The sequence below is a fragment of the Eufriesea mexicana genome, unplaced genomic scaffold (assembly GCF_001483705.2).
Source record: "Eufriesea mexicana isolate 0111107269 unplaced genomic scaffold, ASM148370v2 scaffold4126, whole genome shotgun sequence".
In the NCBI taxonomy this organism is placed as follows: Eukaryota; Metazoa; Arthropoda; class Insecta; order Hymenoptera; family Apidae; genus Eufriesea; species Eufriesea mexicana.
Window position 1 is genome coordinate 70,532 of NW_016912117.1, and position 20,593 is coordinate 91,124.

Genomic DNA, 20,593 nt, shown 5'->3' on the forward strand with positions numbered 1-20,593 from the left:
TAGAATTTAAATGTAATCGATAATATTTTAACCAAGTGTTACATGCACAATAATAATCTAATTACCAAGAAAATTCTTATTGTTTCATCTCGTAAGAGTTGACTGACGTTTTAAAAAATTGCGAAGACCAATCAGCTCTATTTTCGAATCTCGCTGTCATTTCTCATACCTAAACCGATCCAAAGTGATCGAATACGTTCAATCGGTCACTCGATACGCCCCTGCTAGCTACTAAGTAACATATTTGTTGGTTTTGCAACGGTTTACATACGGATAGATCACCCAGCAGACTTTGTACCGGTGTTAGGCCAACTGCAGACCTCCTAGAAAGCTAGGCCAACTATGTATAGTAAACGAACCAAAAATTCCTTTGGAAACGTATAGCTCTTAGGCACAGACGCATACACAGACACGTGTTACGTACTCGGACAAACTGGCACAAATTCGAAGCAAGATGTTGAAAAATGAAATTGTGAAATTCAAAAATTCAGTTTCTCCGAAATGGTGAAATTTGTATCGATTATGGAATCGAAAAATAAGACAGGTTAATCCCTGGAAGACGACATGTGTGCATTGTACGAAATATCGTGATATTATTCAAAATCGATTACATTGCAGAAGGAAAAATTAAAAAATTGTATACTGATTCGGAAAATTACGTGCATTTAAAAAATCTCCATTAGTTCTGGAAACCTATGTTATGAAAAAAATCGACCACGGGTGGAATTAGGGATCATATATCGTCCCGAAGGAATAATGGCGTTTGATTTCTACCTCGAAGCAGCCTAATTCAAAGCTGCGTTCGATAAAATAATTTTTGTAAAAAAAGAAGAGATGAAATCCTGTCGGAATTTAGGAGAGATTCTATTATTTATTTATCTTCCTCTACCATTGAAACGAAACGTTGCTGTAAATGTTTGCAGCGAATTTAGGCGATTTAGATCACCAGACAGGCTGTTCGAAACAATTATCCGGCAAAAATAGCGCTGCCTATTTTTACGTGTGTATATTTTGCAACTGTTTCCCCATTACATCGAAACAACGCGTATACCGCGAAGAAATACCTCGAGTGTATGGAAGATGCTTCCTTTAATCGAGATAATTTACCACTCCTTCGCATGACTCATCCTTTTACTGTCATCTTAATGTATCTTCATTAGCCGGTGTAATTTGCTACAGCCGCGCATTTCGAAATATTAAACACGGCCATTTACATAATTACACCTCGTTAATCTTCACGAGTTAATTCATAAGATCGCTCGAGGTCATAGATACTTTAACGCCAAGAAAAAGAAGCTTTATAAAATGGTATTCGGGAAGAAACGTGGAAATACGATGAATGTCGATGTCGATTTCGTGTCACTCTTGCCGTTGAAGTTGATGTTGAAGTTGAAGTCGATGTCGATCTCGATGTCGATGTCGATGTCAATGTAGTGTCGCCGTTAAAATTGATGTTGAAATCGATGTCGATGTCGTTGATGTTGAAGTTGAAGTCGATGTCGATGTAGTTGATGTTGAAGTTGAAGTCGATGTCGATGTCGATGTCGATGTCAATGTAGTGTCGCCGTTGAAATTGATGTTGAAATCGATGTCGATGTCGTTGATGTTGAAGTTGAAGTCGATGTCGATGTCAATGTCAATGTCGTGTCGCCGTTGAAGTTGATGTTGAAATCGATGTCGATGTTGTTGATGTTGCCGTTGAAATTGATGTCTATGTCGATGTCGTTGATGTTGCCATTGATGTCGAAGTTGATATTGATGTTGATGTCTTTGAAGTTGAAGCTGATGTTGATGTTGATGTTGATGTTGATGTTGATGTTGATGTCGGTGATGTCGGTGATGTCAGTGATGTCAGTGATGTTGGTGATGTCGGTGATGTCGGTGATGTCGGTGATGTCGGTGATGTCGGTGATGTCGGTGATGTCGGTGATGTCGGTGATGTCGGTGATGTCGATGTTGTCGATGTTGATGTCGATGTTGCAGTCGCCGTTGCTGTTGCCATTCCTCTGAATTTTGACGAATTTTGGACTCCTTCCGACAGGAATATAGCATTAAATAAATAAATATCGTATCGAATTTTTCAACATTTTTTCCTGTAATTTTCGCAACCTCTCGTTGTACTCCAAGAATATTCGCAGCTTGGATAAATTAATATCGAACTGCCAACGATCCACGTGTCAAAACCTTTTACTTGAGTGACTAGTTGGTTTTCTTATACTCAAATGAAGGTGAATTTTCTATATATCAATTAACCCCTCGACAAGTATGCAAAATTATATATAATTTCCTATTTTCTAAAATACCAATTTATTCGTAATTTAACTGGCTAAATCCAGAATAACTTCGAGGAGTTACTTGATATTTCTGTAACGAATTCTTCTGAGAGAACCAAGGAGCCTTATTAAAGCCGATTTGGCACGCCTGATATATACTATTGTTATTCGACCATAATCTCGCGACTTCGTGGCGATTTTCAGCCTCACTGTCTGATTCGTTCTTAATTAACTGCACGTTGATTAGCATGGTTCGAGTATCGTGAGTAAAGGATAAACCCTGGCACGCACACGGGTAAAATCACGGTTCGATCGACCAATCGTGCTTCTTGCCGCCAATTTCTTCCCGTACGCTGTGCAAATGTCAACGAAGATCGATTATCTGTGCGAAAATTAAGCGGCGCGAAACGGTCATATTTTACGAGAAAGGTTTCACGGCGGAATAGATAGAATCGAAACTTTTAACGATGGGAAACACGATCCTTTTCCGTGTTTTCTGTTTCCCATTTTACGTCGATGCATATTCTGCATCGAATACCTTGACAATTTCTTTTCTTCGCGCATCTGTGGCAAAATATTTGCGAACTTGTGATTCCAATGGAACCTTGAACGCGATACCTGAAGAGTGGATTAAAATACACGTTGCAAATGATAATGTAGAGATCTTTAGACGGTTAATAAAGAGTGTTTATTTCTAATTTCCTAATTACATATTTAATAATAAAATAGGTTTTAGAAGAATTCAATTTCATCCTATTTACGTTCCAAGACTCTAATAATCGTCTAATCCTATATGCAATCTCGATGTCGCCAGATTAATTACGATACATCACAGAAACCGAGTACGTCGATATACCACGCGATAGGGCCGCTGAATTCGCATGGAAAGGCGGAAAAAGCGGAATCCCGAGGAAAAAGGTGCACGAACGACGCGAAAGCAGCCGGATGAACGAATAAAAAGAGAGGGTGGATGGTGGTATCGGAAAATAAGAGCAAACGACGAGCAGGGCCGCAGCCGTCGCAAGGAGCCACGCGGAGAACATTTTAAAGCCGTAAAATCCAAAAGCTCTGACCAGCAGCGCGCATTACTTTTACGTTAATGAGGGGCAAATTATCGGAAAAGAGGCCTGCTGACGTAGCAGGCTGTCAGAGGGTCACGGAGGTTCACAGGACCTCTTTCTCTCGATCGCACATTCGCCGGTCTCTATCGATCCTCTCCCTCTTTTCCGTACGCCACCCCGAAATCCGATAAACCCCAACGCTGTTTATGGTTATCGCGAAACGATACCGTTCTTCCATTCGCGTCGCTGTTCCAACACGCAGGGTCGCTTGGAAATCGAATATCGACGCGGGGCGATATCGGGGGTACGGCCCTGATCGATTACCCCATCCTTATAGCTTCATCCCTTGCCATCTGGCTGATCGGGTTTCCCGACCAGCTGTAATCCCGTATTAAGCTCTCGGATTCGTGATTTTTCAGCCACCCCCGGTGCCGCTCCAGCGTGAAAGATGGATGGGAAGGAGGATGGGAACTGGTTGGAAAGCTTCGGAATTTGAGGGTTAAAGGAAAGTTGAAGGAAAAGTTAAAGACGGAAGTCGGGAATTTGAAAGTTGGGGGTGAGAGCGGGTAGGGGTGGGACATTCCGGGGTTGGAAAGTAATATTTGGAACGCGAAGGAGTTCTAAGTTGCCAGATCTTTTATAACGACGAGCGAAAGTATGGTGTATCGTGGGAATTTATTAAATTTGGGATATGGGGAAATTAATAAATTCGGGAATGAAAATATCGAAAGGCCGTTTACGTTGGAGGATACAAGAATTAAAGATTTCCTGGGTTGATCTTGTCAATCGAGGATATTTTGAGCAAAATTATTACAATTAATAATTACAATTATACAATTGAAAATTTTAATCAGAAACCTATACAAATTGAAATGGCTGTAGCAATTGAATAGGTTCTGATCCCTTCATTTCTGCATAATTAGCTCACCACGATATTAGTCGAAAATGTCAATACAATTGAAAGTTTTAATATATATCATATAAAAAATTTCTTATAATAACTTTTTTGTATACACAAATTTAATTATCAAGTTGTAATAATTTAATAAACCAAATAAAATTAATTCATATTAAAAAATTTGTCTAATAATATTAGGGATTATCAAGGTAGTAATTTTCATTTGTTTTTAATTTTTACAACAAATCAAAATTACTACCTTGATTTTTAATAAAATTTTTTAATTTAATTAACTATATGAATATATTTATTTTATCGTTATTATTATTATATAATAAATTTTTTAATTTATAAATTAAATTCTCATTATTTAAGTGTATTATTTAAGTATTATGACGAGTCGAGCTGGTTTCGGCATTTTCGATGGAACATTTCCAGATAAATACTTTATTGGTCAAAGTAATATAAAAATAGACCGAAAATTTGTTTTTAATTATAAATCTCCAATTAGGGTGAAAAGTTAAATACGATTGGACTATGGAGGCTTTATCTTTGACATCACGAGTGTTAATAGAATCCAATTGCAGTCTGTGCCGATAACGACATAATTATATTTTATTTAAATCTCGACCTACGAGTCGAACAATATAATTCGAAGCTACAAATAAAAATACTTCTGGTTATATATTTCTCCTCTGTTACTGTGATATAGTTATAATTATGTCTCATGGAAAGAAGAATATAACGAGTTTAAGAAATAATTTTGTTACTCCCCTCTTTAGATTTTATTTATAAAATTATTTATAAATTATATCCCGATAAGGTACCGTGATTAACGAATAATCCCGCAAAGGTAATGCAGCGTGTATTCGCGGAGTGCATCCTCCTTTACTTTTCTGCGAACCTGTGAACGAAGTGGCGCCATGTGGTCAAATGAGAAAGCAAACGAAACAAGTGGGGGATGAAACGAGCAACACGTCTCGAGGGCAAGTAATTTGATTCTACGACATTCTTGTGTCTCTTGCCAAATTGCATCGTAACACAGAGTTATTGTTCTTGAAACAATACATCTTCTATATATACGCTTGAAACGTTATTGTCTTCATTCTCCTCTGCGTATCTGTCATTTTATCATTTGAACAATAAAATTTTATTATAGATACAGATAATTTATATCTGGATATGATAATATTAAAAATAAAAAGCGTATGAACGCCCATACCATTGGAATGTTAGTATTAGAGGTTAGGAAATGTTTAGGGATTAGATATTAGCTATGGTTTCGAGGATTTTTAATTTATTCCTAGAGATAATTGAATTAATGTTAGTTAATTGAAGTATGGGGCCTCGAGAATTGCAGGAAGGGGAATTTCGACATCGGGGGCGTAGCTCAGATGGTAGAGCGCTTGCTTTGCATGCGAGAGGTACCGGGATCGATACCCGGCGCCTCCATCTTCTAATTTTTATAATCTTTTTTCTTTACATTATTTTTCTTTTCCAATAGAATTACAAATAACGCGTATAACATAAACAAATATATTCGTGTCCTTCAATTTTAATTTTAACATCTTCCCTATTATATATGATCTTTTAAAACAATCTGAATAAGATAATTTTCATCTCAATTAAATATAATTTTAAACATAACCTCCTAGCTCGCACGAATTTCGATTAGAAATTACCAACAATTGTTCGCGAAACTCCATCTTTACCCGAAGATATTAATTTCAGAATTATGATAATGTATAAATTTCAATTTTTTTTTTACAATTACAAACAGGCAAATTTACGGAATTATTTATCCGTTGGATAGTCAGAAAGAGTAATTTATCCAGAAATTTTGCTATATTCGCGACCAGAGAGTTATGAATGGGATGATTGACGCTCGGTGAATGGGAACTGACCATCCACGGAATAGTGATTTCGTAGCCGCGCAGCATGACGTGTGTGTACACACATAGCCAGGTATAGCGTTTAGACGTTCTTCACGGCGCTGTCCTAAGCTCGTTTAGCTCCTCTGGCTACCTCTTCGGCCAACCTGTTTTCCGGTTGATTCTAAACCATGATTTACCAACAACTGGCAGAGAAACTAGTGCTGGTTCGTCGTCCACGTAGCCATCCTAATCGCCTTTCTAATCGCCACACTCTCAGCCCCGTTTCGTGACCACGCGCTTCGAAACCTGTTATTTCAGTCCTGATGCATGACCCCAGGTGACGATCTTATCTTCCTTGAACCAATTTTCATTCAGAAATTGCACACCCTACCGTTCTTTATCGATAAATTAACATATTTTCTTTTTTTCAATTGCATGAACACGTTTTGCATACAACCTTTTTGCGAATTTTTGTTTCTACGAATAATCGTTAATTTATTCATACATGAACGTACGGAAGCTTGTTATGGTGGTAAACTGCTGAATATATATGTATATAATAGATATTTAGATATTAAATAGATGTTTCGAATATTAGACCGTTTAAATTATAGTACAAGTGGCGAACGAGGTATATAAATAATTATGATATTTTTATACTTGAAATTAAAACATACGTGTGTTTATAAAGTATGGGATAAATTGAAACTTGGAAATTTCTTGTAAATATTTTATTAGGTCATTTACCTACATTTCCCGAATAGTCTTTAGACTTTGTTGAAAATTTTGTAAGTACGATAAGATTCAATGTTTATTTACTGCCTCCTCGACAAGAATTACTGTAAAAGAACTGTAGTTTCACACAGTGAGGCATCATCCACCCCCGCTGATTCCTGTGATCCTGGTTCCTACCCCGATCTATGTTCTCAGAGCCATTGTTCGGATGCGGTCAAGCGTCCTTTTCCAGGCAGTCTGCGTGACCACTATAGTACCAGAATGCAAATCTTCCTTCCCGTATCCCGACCCGTTATTACCTGTTATTCTCGATCCATCCAACTTACAACTTCGTCGTCCAGTAATAGAAATTAAAAACTCTGCATTCGTAATATTAAAATACCTACTTAACCCCTTATACCACGATAACGAGTCTGACTCGTCGTGAGTCCTAAATTCGCATACTAAATCCTATGAAGATAATTTACCCTCGTATTGGACTAAAATTATATTTAACATATGTATTTTAACGTGCGCAAATTTGTATAGGTCCTAAAAATTTGTATAATTTTATCGCGGATGAAATAGGTGTATAGTGGTTAATTGAAGTTAAATAATTTTACAATACAGAGTTTCGGAGAATTAAATTATAATATATGAAAATGAAATTATTTGAGGTGGGATAAACTTGAGCAATAAATTTAATAAAATCGGCAAAACAAGGGAAGATGGAGTAAATTAGTTTAACTAATTACTTTACCACTTGCGTTCCAATGGTACGTGCCACAGTCAACAGCAAGGTCGGTCACACGTCGAGCAATCTGTTCTGATCACGTCAAAGAATAACACGTAATTGAGGTTGAAAGACATCGATGGAAACTAGGTACGAGCTTGATCAATAATGTTTACATCTACAAATCATGTCAGTGAGTTCCCACTCGTCACACTAATGTTTGGCCCGATTTCCTTACGGTTAATGACTTTTATCTACTTTTGCAATTGCAATCTTCTTTAATTTACATCTACAAATCATGTCAGTGAGTTCCCACTCGTCACACTCATGTTTGGCCCGATTTCCTTACGGTTAATGACTTTTATCTACTTTTGCAATTGCAATCTTCTTTCGTTCGCTATCGTTTCCATGTATTATTGTATTCTTATATCCTTATATTCGTTTTATTGTATTCTTATATTCGTAATGCCCAACGCTGATAATAATCTCAAATTCTCCCGTCAGATACTTTCCCAACGATCTATATCCCGCTCTATATACATACCCCGCGTTGCAGAGTAGGGGAGAAGCCATTCATCCCCTCGTTTGACCCAGCGAGGGCTGAAGAAAATTGCGATAAAAGGACCACCATACCAAACGCTGCGTGCAACCCCTTGTAGCCTCGTGTTCTCCTATCCCCCTGCATGTTTTTTCTTTGTTCAACGTTTCAAAATTTACCACCCTTCGTCGTACGTACATACGCGTGTCACGTGCTCACAAACGAACGTCCCCCTCGACGAGGGGGCACGCACACCCTGCGAGGCTACGTGCACTGACACAGAACGAACCACGGACACGTTCTGCAACCCTAATAATGCGTGTGTAGATAAGGTGACGTAATGTGCGTGCCACGTGTACCTGTCGTGAATGGAAATGCGTTTCCGGCCACACGCGCGCTGCGTCGCTCTGGTCATGCGCCATTTTCCACTTTGCGTTCCGATTACCGAAATAATTGCGATTAAATTGGGAATTAACGGGTATTCGTGAATCTCGAATCGTTTGATTGGTTGGAGAAAGAAAATTGGAGTTTATTTCGTCAATAAAAATAAAACGACGCTTCCAAGGGGTTTAGGGGATTAGTAAATTATTGAGATACCTGAATAAGTAGGATAATAATTGGGAAAGTTTCGAAGGAACAGTGAATCTCGTATAGCAGAACAAATTTTGCAGGATCATCTTTCGTTATATTTTTTAGGCATACTGGATTAAAAACGGAGCTTAAAATTATTTTCTATAAATAGAAAATAAGTAAGTAAATAGTGTAATAATAATAAAACACAGCAAAATTAATATAAAGTAGATAAGTAAATAGCGTAAATTAAATACGGTGTTAGAAACGGTATTTTAAATTATTTTCCGTCGATAGAAAGGAAATAAAATTATAGGAAATTTATAGGAAATTTACTAAAGGAAAATTAAGAAAAGCATAGGAAATTTAATTATTATAGGAAAGGTAAAACGAAATTTATTTCTCATTAGAATTGCCAAGCATCCTAATTAATCCGTCACTTTCTAATTCATCGTTACTTTCAATTACGTTCAGTTTCTAATTCACCGTTACGCTGAAAGTCACTGTTAACTCTCTTAAAAGGAAATTCCGGTCGATGAGACGATGTAACCAATGGAAGAAAAATGCGAGAACTAGAAACGCGTGGATGCACGAAGAATAATTCCGACGACCCCGATTAAGGGAGAGGGTGTACTTACCCGTACTACTGGAGGAAATATTTCGAGGAAGCGGATGTCGCGTGACGTATCTCGAGGATACTCGTTGTTTATGCGTCCCTTGCACAGTTGGACCGCAGTCAGGCTTTGGCCTCGCCACCAAAAAGGAGTAAAGGAGGAGCCACAGGAGCAAGGCGGAGATCATGCTTCCCCGATAACTCACGTTCGTGCAGCAGTGCGTGAGCCTAACCAGTCTGCGAACCGTGGTGAAGTTATGGTGGTGCCGCGTACGGGTGTACAGTGCCGACTAAAATCTCGAGTCGCGAATCGAATGACAAACCGGTCTGCTCGCCACGTCTTCATCGTCGTAAAAATTCGATTATCCGTGGCATCCATTAACGGAGACATGAAAAATTGGCAAACGAAACGTGCGATTTATCCACGAATTATTAAAAAAAATATTCGATGACGGATTTAATTTTCTGTGCAGGATAGGAAAGTTAATGGTACCTGTTAACTGTCGAGATTTATCGACATTTGGTATTTCGCGGAATTGATATGGGAATACGGTGTAACGTGAAATAGGAAGCATCGAAATACCTGTAGACGATATTTATAGTAATTGGATTTGTTACGTAATGTCTGTAATGATAAGTGTGACTTGCAAACTCTTAATCGACACTGTACACGGTAAAGTGTGCGTACATGCGTCTTCCGACTGTGTATTTATATGTGGAACACATAAGACGTGGTCGGGCCCTTTGAACACTCCCTATGGGGGCTGATTCCTTGGTAAGGCCACGCATTGCCCCTCAGGCCCTTCGATGCTTTCTGTCCTTAAAATACTTGATACCCTTACCACGTTCCAACGACTTCGGCGTGCAAACTTCCATTGTATTGATTTTATTTTTCCTTTTCCTCAATCGAATGAAATTCTCAATCGCGTCGAAATAAAATTTTATCGCGAGCATTATCTCCAAGGTACTATCTTCTAAAGATAAGCAGCTGGAAATATGCAATAATATGAACGTCGTACGGATACATTGATATATTTGTTCATCGAGGATCAAAGGACACAAAATAATTGCCGATACTTCAGTTATAAGAAGAAAATTATATCAACGATATTAAACGCGGGATTAATTATCGGGATGAAGTAGTTCGACGTTTAGAGGGAAGTTGGTAATAGGAATCGCGGAAAAATGGCGACTAGGACCAGCCCATTCGTTCGAACCAAGACCATTCGATTTTACCCGCGTCAACCGCGATGCTACGTACTCCCACGCCTCGATCTCCTTTACCTGATGCTTTCCTGGTAAAAATTCTCGTTCTCTATTGTTCCACCCTAATTAATGTCCGCAACACTACGCCCTCGTCGCCACACACGTGCTTCTTTACGTCACATGCGACCCTGCTACCTCGCGCTGTCACTTATCCAATATCTGTAAGCAAAAAATGGTCATTGACAACGGGCCGAGCAAGATGAATGGGTTCCTACGTAGTACGCACGTGTGTACGCGCAGCGTACGCGTATGCAGATCAGAGGGTCATTATCGAGTCGGTCCAACTACCTTTCCAACCCTTTCCTGAAGTTCTGAATATTTTAATCGACTTATACGAATTTAAATAAGTAAGGTAAACACGTTTTCCACGGATGGAATTAAATTATACTTTTACCGTGATATTTCTTAATTTCAATGATAGGTATGGAATTTAGAAATATTATATATTCACGTGAAATGCTAGTTGTTAGATATTGGTACGACAATTTTATCTTATTTGTTTAATAACGTCGAATGTAACGAACATGCATCGTGAAAATTTTTAATCAACGAATTTAATAGTAATTTGATATTATATTTATTTTCATCGTTCAATGTATTCGATGCTGTGTCTAAACATTGTATCAACGTTTGTTCGTTGATATCTCGGTACGAAATCGCGTCGCGCGATTTTAGTACGAGAAACGTACGCACATGAAGCGAGTATCGAACGAGGGGCTATTATCGTGGATGCAGGAGGCTCCCTCGTTGGTAAATGAGCTCCAATAAATTGTATTATCAAGTGGGAGGTTAATGAGGGCGCGTTGAACAATCACGCCGCTCGATAATCGAGCTTTTTTTTTAAATACAAAATGTCTCATCGCGTATCAGGTTAGCACGCGTCGAGTAGGTGAACTTTACAAATGTAACGCGGCCAGCTTATCGGTAATACATCGCTGTACCTTCTGTTTTCCTGTGTAATTGCAAACTTTACTTTGTTTACAACGATTTGTTGCAAACCGTGTTACCAAGCGTACAAAATTACATCGCGTGCAACAGGCTAGGCTTTACACCGACAAGCCTACTTCGAATTTTGCGCAACCCCTTCCACGACCACCTTGTTAACTGCATAACCTTTGCAAATATTTATTTATCCGCGCAAAATTTAACTATACGAAAATGATAACAAACAAAAATAATCAGATGGATAATTACGATATGTATAACTATTCTTGAGAAAGTAATAACGTGGAATATTTATTATACCGAGTGTTAAACATTTTCAAGTGTTATCGATCGTGTAACTCCATAGGAAATTAAACTATGCAAAAATGATAATAGACAAAATAATTCGATTGCCAATCACGATATGTAAAATTAATTGTGAAAGAATATTCCTTTACTTTAATAATGTGAAATATTAATTGTACCAAATGTTAAACATTTTCCAGGTCTATCGATCATGTAACTCCATAGGAAATTAATCTATGCAAAAATGATAAGAATAAAAATAATCCGGTGGACAATCACGATTGTAAAATTATTCGTGAGAAAGTACCCTTTTCTTTAATAACGTGGAATATTTATTATACCAATTGTTAAACATTTTCCAGCCCTATTGATCGTGTAACTCCATAGGAAATTAAACTATGCAAAAATAAAAATAAAAAAGATAGTCTGACCAGTGTGAACTATCGTGACACGTGAAATAAATCGTGAAGGAATATTCCTTTACTTTAATAACGTGAAATATTAATTGTACCTAATGTTAAACATTTTCCAGTGCTATCGATCGTGTAACTCCGAGACCGATCGAAATCACGGACAAACCTGTTACTCGAACTTTCTAGATTCCTAATAATCTCGTGTCTCTTCTGTTCTAACCCATTTCTTTCCATGAATGACTCCGCTTCCGGTTCTTCCTACCCTTCGTACGCCACTACACTACTCCACGTGCGTTTATTCGGAGGTGGCTCACCCCTCCGTTCTCGATATTCGTGACCTCGTGATCGAACATTAATTCATTGAAGCGAACGGGAATAAACTCCCGCAATGTTGATACTCCTCTAATATCACGGCAACGTGAACAAGCCACCTCCTTACCATCGTTTAATCTGTTTGGCAAGCCTCGTTCGCTTTTTAAGATCAAAGAAACGCGTTAGCTACGATTACTATTGATATCCTCCGAGGCGCCACTGGCTCCACGCCGCTTCTCTTCGAGTGATGTCCGCGACGATACGAGAGAATCTCTACTGCCGTCTGTTCGATATTTGCACGAGATTATTTTTATCGTGGAAAAACAAGTTTCGACGACTCTCTATTTGTCATCGACGAAGAATACAAACAGTCTTGTTTTATAATACCGAATAAAGTTATTTCTCCTACGTCTCGAAATGGATATTAAATCCGAGTAAGCTCCCGAGATTTAATTTCACCGTAGATTGTATTCAGATACAACAATTAAAAATCGTCCTTGAAAGTCTTCTTTATTTTTTCCCATTTATGCTGTAATTTAGATAACGTAATCTGGGTATGATAAAACATAAGAATTGCAAGGTAACAGTGTAGCTGCGTTATTTTTTCAAAGCATATCTTTCTTTATAGACATCACGGTAATTGTTATAATTATTACAAAATTAACTCTCCTATTTTCTATTATTTATCGTTAAATATATACAGAGAATGAGTGCATAAATCAAAGCAGTTCTCTCACGAATAAAACTTGGAAATGGGATGCACGTTCCTCGATGACCTTCCAATACCGTTATAACAAAGCCAACTACCAAAGAGTACAATAACAGCGGCCACGGTGTACGTACTAACGACGCAAACATATACGAACAAGGGGACACAACCACGATGAAACTTTTTATCGATCGACCGAGATTTTACCTCAGTGACTACACGCACAGACCACTGGCAAACGCCCCTAAAGTTCAGAAGCCAGCTGTGCGAAACCCCTGCAGGGAAACAGGATGTACAAGCAGCAACCAGTCGATGACTGTTTCGTGACTCGCTGAATGAATAGCGGGAGCAACCACCCTTCTTGGGGGTTGGAAATCACCCCCTGCAACCTCGTGTTAGCCTGCTACCGAACCGCCCTTGTTTTCCAATAAATACAAAGTGTGCGGCTCGTGTAGACCCGTCAACGAAAGACGTTCGTCTGGTCTACCACCCTTGAGGGATGGTGAATTTATAGCCACGACTGCCTGAAAAGCGATAGAAACAATTATCGAATATATCGGCTACACCTTCTGAGGACGATGACAGCCTGTTCCGTTTCCGGTCGAGTTTCCACCGAGCGTGCGAGCGGTCGCGTTCGATTTATCGATTCCGCCGATGGTCGACCACGGTGGGACCAAGACCTCTAGTTCTCGTATGCCTCCCCGTTCCGCGAACCAATCGGGAATTCCTATTCCCGATCGCCGGGCACCCTGTATTTATTGGCCATCGAACTCGTCGATACGCACCCCCGTGCGGTTGATGAGCTCTCGATACTTCAAGTTCTCCCAAGATATCTGCCTCGTCGTCGTTTATCTTACGACGATCACGTCTTCAACTGCTCGAACGTGAATTATGCAGGGGATGGGGGGAGCATGGGGAGGATAGCTGATTGGATTTTTTTAATAATCTTTTTGCGATGGAACGCGGAAACGGGAGAGTATAGGGGATCGCGATACGTGTGGTAGGTATATATATGGAGCGGTTTTACTTACATGCGCGACATGGGTTAAGCTTCCCCGGGGTATGGGTGAATATTGATTGGCTGACGGAATTATATTAATATATCGTGGTTTTTTTGTTAATTCTTTTGTTATTTGCAAATTTATTGTTAGATCGGGGGTGGCTTTTATAAATGTTTCTGCACGAAAGTACGAGAATAGAGGAGGGATGGGGTGGTAAGGGACAAGTGCATGTAAAAAGGAAAAGGAGAAATAATGGTACAAAGGGAAAACCAAAGATGGGGGGTGGGATAAGATATGGTTTTAAGTGTGTAAATAAGAATGTGTTTATGTTAGGTTAGGTTAAGTTATTGTTACATGTTAGGTTAAGTTATTATTATGGTTGTAGCATAGGCTGTTATATCGTTATTGTATTGTTGTGGTAGTGGTTATATATTTTATATAAAATAAGCAATATGTATGGAGGATAAGGAGAGACGGAACCCTTGTAATCCAATAGGAAAACGATAAAGATTTATCCATCTATCTATCTAAGTACGAGAATAGATTGGTTCAGAGTAGTATGGTGTTGTTGAAAGATTACGGAGATATTTAGTACTAGTATACGAGATTACGATCTTTTTAAATAATATCCTTGTTCCAGGACAATTATTCCCGTTAATGATCCTGTAATCCTGTTCGAAAGGTAATACCATCGGCAAACCTCCTTGTCGTATTAGTTTCCGATAATCCTCGCTTTCTTCTCTTAATCTGTCAATGGTTTAATATATATTTAACAATTCTAGCATTCTCTTTTAATAATTTTAAGTGAAGAAAAATATAAGCTTTTCGATATACTTTGCCCAGATATGACGCTTCGTGACCCATAGTAAAATTGCAGAAAAGGACACGAAAGAAAGAATTTAATACTAATTAATATTTAAATAAAAGAATATAATTCTTCGACAAATTGTAAGTAGGTATGATTTGCTATCTGTTTACTTATTGATTACAGGACAGCCACATATAACACATATATAGATGTATCATTTTAAACAAAAGATATAAAAATGTTTATTATTATTGTTAAATTTATGGACTTGATAATTCCAGTCCTCCTTCGTACGATCCAAAGCGTTATGTGGCTTTGAGAAAATTAAAAGAACCATTAACCTAGCATTTAATTACGATTTATTATTGGCTTACTTATATTATAACGCATAGATAAATTATCTTGAACAAAATATACACGAATACCTATTTTCGTTGGCAAATTGTAATCACGGTGACTCTAGCGTCCTCGTAATAAAAATTTCCATGCAATGGAAAGTGTTCCGTCACTTTTAAAGCGCGCCACAGGTGTATAGGCCTGAGAAATAGAAATTCGCGCGCCGGGCAAACGCAACGTCCATGTTTACGTTTACCGCAGCCACAGCGCCGTGGGCGGAGGCCGACCGAAGCAGCGGTCCTCTCTCCAGCCGCGGGGTGGTTTAACCCCCCTCGCAGAGGCGCATGGCTGTCGGGTCCCCTTCCAGTAGCTGGCAGGAGTAGTCGACCTCCATCGGCGGCTGCTCGCCTGGCAGGGTGGCGGGCAACGGCGACGCTTCGTCCCTCGAAAGGAGCCGATAAAAACCTCCGGAGCATCTTTTTCTCGGGCCGACTTTCGACAGGCGAACGCCTGGAGACAGGCAGCGGACCTTGAACAGAAGGATCGGCCACTTAAGCAGCCGGCCATCTCACTACGGCCAGGATCGTATGGCGAACGAGGGGGTTGCGTGGCGGGGTGTCGCGGATCGGCCGCGCGATTTACGATGTCTTTTTACGTGCGCCTGCTTCTTCGTTTTTCCTTGCACCTTTTTTTCGTGTTCCCTTCGACGCCGCGAACGTGTGTACGCACACCAATCCCGGGTTATCGATCTCTGCCGATGATGGCTGACAGCGCCACCAGGCACCCCCGTCGCGCGCATATTTCCACGTGCTGCACATCCGCCACGAGCGTACCCGGCATCTGATCGCGAGCGGTCAACGGTTCACGGGTCCCCGACACGTTACCATATTTTCCACGTATTTTGGGGGGCCCACGTGGACATTCTTTAGCGTCCTTTTTACCGTATATTCTAAACATCGAGATTGATAACGAGAGGCTTCGATTGGAATGAAAATTATAGAACCGGGGTCAAGGAGACTTATCGAGGGTAGTTTATATCGATTCGTTGTCTCGGTACGATATCACAGCGAATAAAGAATAGTGCATAGAAATAATTAGTCTCTTGAATTTTCGAAGACTATTTAAATTATGAATAGCTTACGAAATATTTGCCGTTTTATTCTTTACGTATGCGATTCTTACAGAGATTTTGTTTCGCATTATTTTATGTAAATAAATGAGTATATAAATTGGAAAAATATGAGATATGGTGGATGCAGCATATCTTCTGCGATTAAAGCAACGTATAATTTGTCCTCGTGTTTAACACTTTCTAATAAGTAATAACTACATCCAAGTCATTAAAGTTAATTAAGTAACACGGATCATCTCGAAGCTAAATAAATGATGAACCTGTGAAACGTATCTAATATATGGAAATAAATTATCCAAGATCAGCTCAGTGGGTCGAAACGAATAACGAGACTGATAACGATAAAACCAACATTTTATTAAATAAATACCAAATTCTTGCTATTCCTTTAACAATAACGAACAACCAAAGAAATTCTATCCACGCACTTTCACCTCGTTAAATCAAACTTTTCACGAATAAAATTTCATCGAATAAAAAAATATTTTTCCTGGATGGACAGAATAAGCCAGAACTGGACGAAATAAAAGATTGAAACCCGTGGCAGAAAAACAACCCTCGGGAAGCACCACCCTGGCCTTATCCTGCTCTCCTGCTTTAAAAAGCCTCGAGCCATCCCAAATCGAAGCCCATTTGACCGCGAAGGCAATATACGTCCCTGCTCTGGTCGAATAAAAGTGGATGCAGAGACTTTTTCGACCCAACACTTTCTCAGCCGCATAAGTCGCTGTTCCAACATTCCTTCTTTCGTCTGCCGACGAGCTTGTGGATCCGATAAGACAACGAGACAGACAACGACAGGAGAGAAACGTCGTTTCCTCGAGGGGAAGCGCCCGAACAAGGCCGCGTGACACTCGAATGCTACGGACAGACGGGACTCGAACACGAAGAAGCTAAAGAGCGAATGCGTCGGTAGAGGTAGCGTGTACGAAACGCGGAACAAGCGGTCAGAGGACACGAAAGAAGCGGTCCAGACGGATGAGATGAAAAGTTGGCGCCGCGTTATGCATACCTGATACATAGAAGCTGAAGATCATCTCGACGCGCGGTCCAGATCGTGTGTATTAATGAAACAGATCGTGTTCAGCTGGCGCTTCGGGTCGGCGCAAATTAAGAGATGACTGGCTTCGAACGAATCTATGGACTTACGGCAGATTGTTATTTTTCATGAATGTTTTCCGTATATTTACGCAATTTCTATTTCCTGCAAATTAATTTTCACTAATTCTTTTAAATATAAAATGGTGGCAGTTCTAGATTAATTAGATGCTTATTAAATATCTTCGCGAACAGCGCGCGTTTGTTTTAAATTACGCGATAATTATTCTAGGAAAAATTTTATTAATAACGTTCGATATTTTTTATTATATATTTCTAATTTTTTAGATAGTGAAATTTTATATTAATATTTATTACATATCTTCGTGAACAGTGCGTGCTTGTTTTAAATTACGCGATAATTATTCTAGGAAAAATTTTATTAATAACGTTCGATATTTTTTATTATATGTTTCTAATTTTTTAGATTATGAAATTTTATATTAATATTTATTACATATTTTCGTACACAGTGCGCGTTTGTTTTAAGTTACATGATATTTATTCTAGGAAAAATTTTATTAATACCGTTAGAAATTTTTTATTATGTATCGCTAATTTCTTAGATTATGAAATTTTATGTTAATATTTATTACATATCTTCGTGAACAGTACGCGTTTATTGCAAATTAGGATAAAGATATTTATGACTTCTGTGTGATAGATAATCAGATCTTTTCTCGTAATAGGAAAAATGTTGATTAATGTAGTTTGAAATTTTCCTGCTGCCTGAAAGATTCGATAGCAGTGTACGAATTATAAGATAAAATTGTTTAGGTATTTAAGTATTAGATATAATACTAAAATAATATAGGTCGGTATGCCTGGTATGAAAATTGGCAGACAATCAATCGTGGTTTGAATAACGAAGTACATGAAACGACCGACGGCGGTGTGCGTAGGATAGGACTGCGTGTGTGTAGGTATAGATATAGGTAGATATGAAGCTTGAATTACTATAACTGTCGGCAAACCTCCTTAACTAAAATGCTATCCTACTACGATGGAAACACGAAAGTGAGTGACGAACAAATGCGACAACATCGACCCAAGGAGTTTCTACTGACACGGAAAGGAAAACGCATTTTTTGTTGCATTTCCCGTTTTCTAATGTTGACTTTATTTATACCGGTAATTGCATCGGTTGGTGCAGTTAGCGTTAATAAGTTGGCGTACAGTTATTCCACAATAAGAAAATGGCTTCCGTTGATGATACTTAATGCTAGAAAACTCTTAAGTAATACCGATTAATTCTCCCTGCGAGCTATTTAATGTTAAACGAATTAACACTCCAATGTTTAATATCACTTCGACGATAGGAACTTTCCACCTAAATTCGTGTCATTTCGTATAATTATTACTCTACGAGTCGCTTCGTTTCGTTTCACGGAACACGAACTCCATTGCGATGGCGAAGACAACGATAAAAGAAAATGACATTTACTTATTCGCGAATAAAAAGTGACTCGCTCAAACTTACCCTCTATTCCATATACTACCCGAATATACCATCCAGGTTGCCAACATCCATCCACCATTATAAAGCGTACATTTTCTATGCTTCATGCTCTCTGCACACGTAACCACGTATCGCCTTTCCTTTCAGCGTAAAACGCCTCGGATACCGTTCAGATCTACGGCATTTGTTATCGAATATTTATATTATGAAACGAATAGACCAAAATGATAAAATAACAAATTTAGGCCCAAACATGAATAATTTATAGACTATCGTAAAATTCTTTTTATTTAAAAGTTAATCGAACGAAAGCATGTCCGATGGAGATTATATATCGAATATTTTTTCGTTTGCTGGTTATCGAAATAAGATTTGGTCGATTTGGTGATAAAATAAATTTTCTTTATCGTGGCATTACTTAATTGGCAGCGCGGAAAGTTGGAAGGGGGCGAAGAAGTAGCGCAGCTCGGGCAATCAAACTGGTCCAGAGATCGTGTAAGATGAAATAAATACCTGCTGTCCCTTCATGACAGCCGGATCGAAAGATGTTGAAGATCATCTCGAGAAACGGTCCACTGTCGCAGCATCTCGATCATCTGTTCTCGCAGACTCGAGGTCATTCGATTGCTTCACGTCCCTCGATAAAATCGAATGACTCGCGCGATGAGAATCGGCGCGTAAATTCAACTTCTCCGAACACGCTCGCGCGTTCTTCTCTCTATTCGTCATACGATATAAATTTTAGAGCAATGCTAATTAATGATACGTCAATTATCAACCCTCTGCAAATAAAATTTGTTTATTATTGAATTTTATAATAAATTTTGATAACAATTTTCTTATTATATTTGATATTACTTTGGCAATTTTTATATTTTCACGTAGGGATTATCAGAATATTATTATTTAATTAATAATATTACTAATAATTAAATAACTTACTCATGAATTAAATTATCTTTTATAAATTATCTTTTCCTCGGTATCTTCCCCCACTATCTTTATCCGCATAACAGAATGAAGGAATAAATAAACATTTTTACCAACTACATCCGAAGTGTCACATAATTTAATAATATATACTTATATTAAAATAATTATGTATTATCTCTAACCTATAAAAATTTGGAAAATTAATATAAATATTAAAAATCCATGCAAATTATAGCCCTTCTTACTATCGAATAAGAGATGTAATAAATTCGGTGTATATTTGAACATTTATCGATTCCGTATGATATATTTACGAGTAAATATATAACCAAGCTTAGCGAACACGCGATATCTCATTCAGTACTAGTCGCGCGCGCTTTTCATCGAGCAATGACTCGTGACGCATGAATGGAACTACGGCGCTACGCTACGCTACGCTACGCATGCGCGTAACCGTCCACGTGCTCCGGCCTCGAACGACTACTCGCTTTTCTAAATGAATGGAACTACGGCGCTACGCTACGCATGCGCGTAACCGTCCACGTGCTCCGGCCTCGAACGACTACTCGCTTTTCTGAAAGCCTGTTACAAGCGAAGCACAAAAGTGAGTGGTGAACAAATG

The 20,593-nt window shown here is 38.7% G+C and overlaps 1 protein-coding gene and 1 non-coding gene across 2 annotated transcripts in view; both read left to right on the forward strand.

Moving 5' to 3' along the window:
• Window positions 1–20,593, forward strand: part of LOC108551437 (xaa-Pro aminopeptidase 2) — a 46,888-nt gene that overhangs the window by 13,160 nt on the left and 13,135 nt on the right.
• TRNAA-UGC (transfer RNA alanine (anticodon UGC)) lies at window positions 5,612–5,684 on the forward strand. Its single transcript has one exon. It is a non-coding gene; the product is annotated as a tRNA-Ala (tRNA).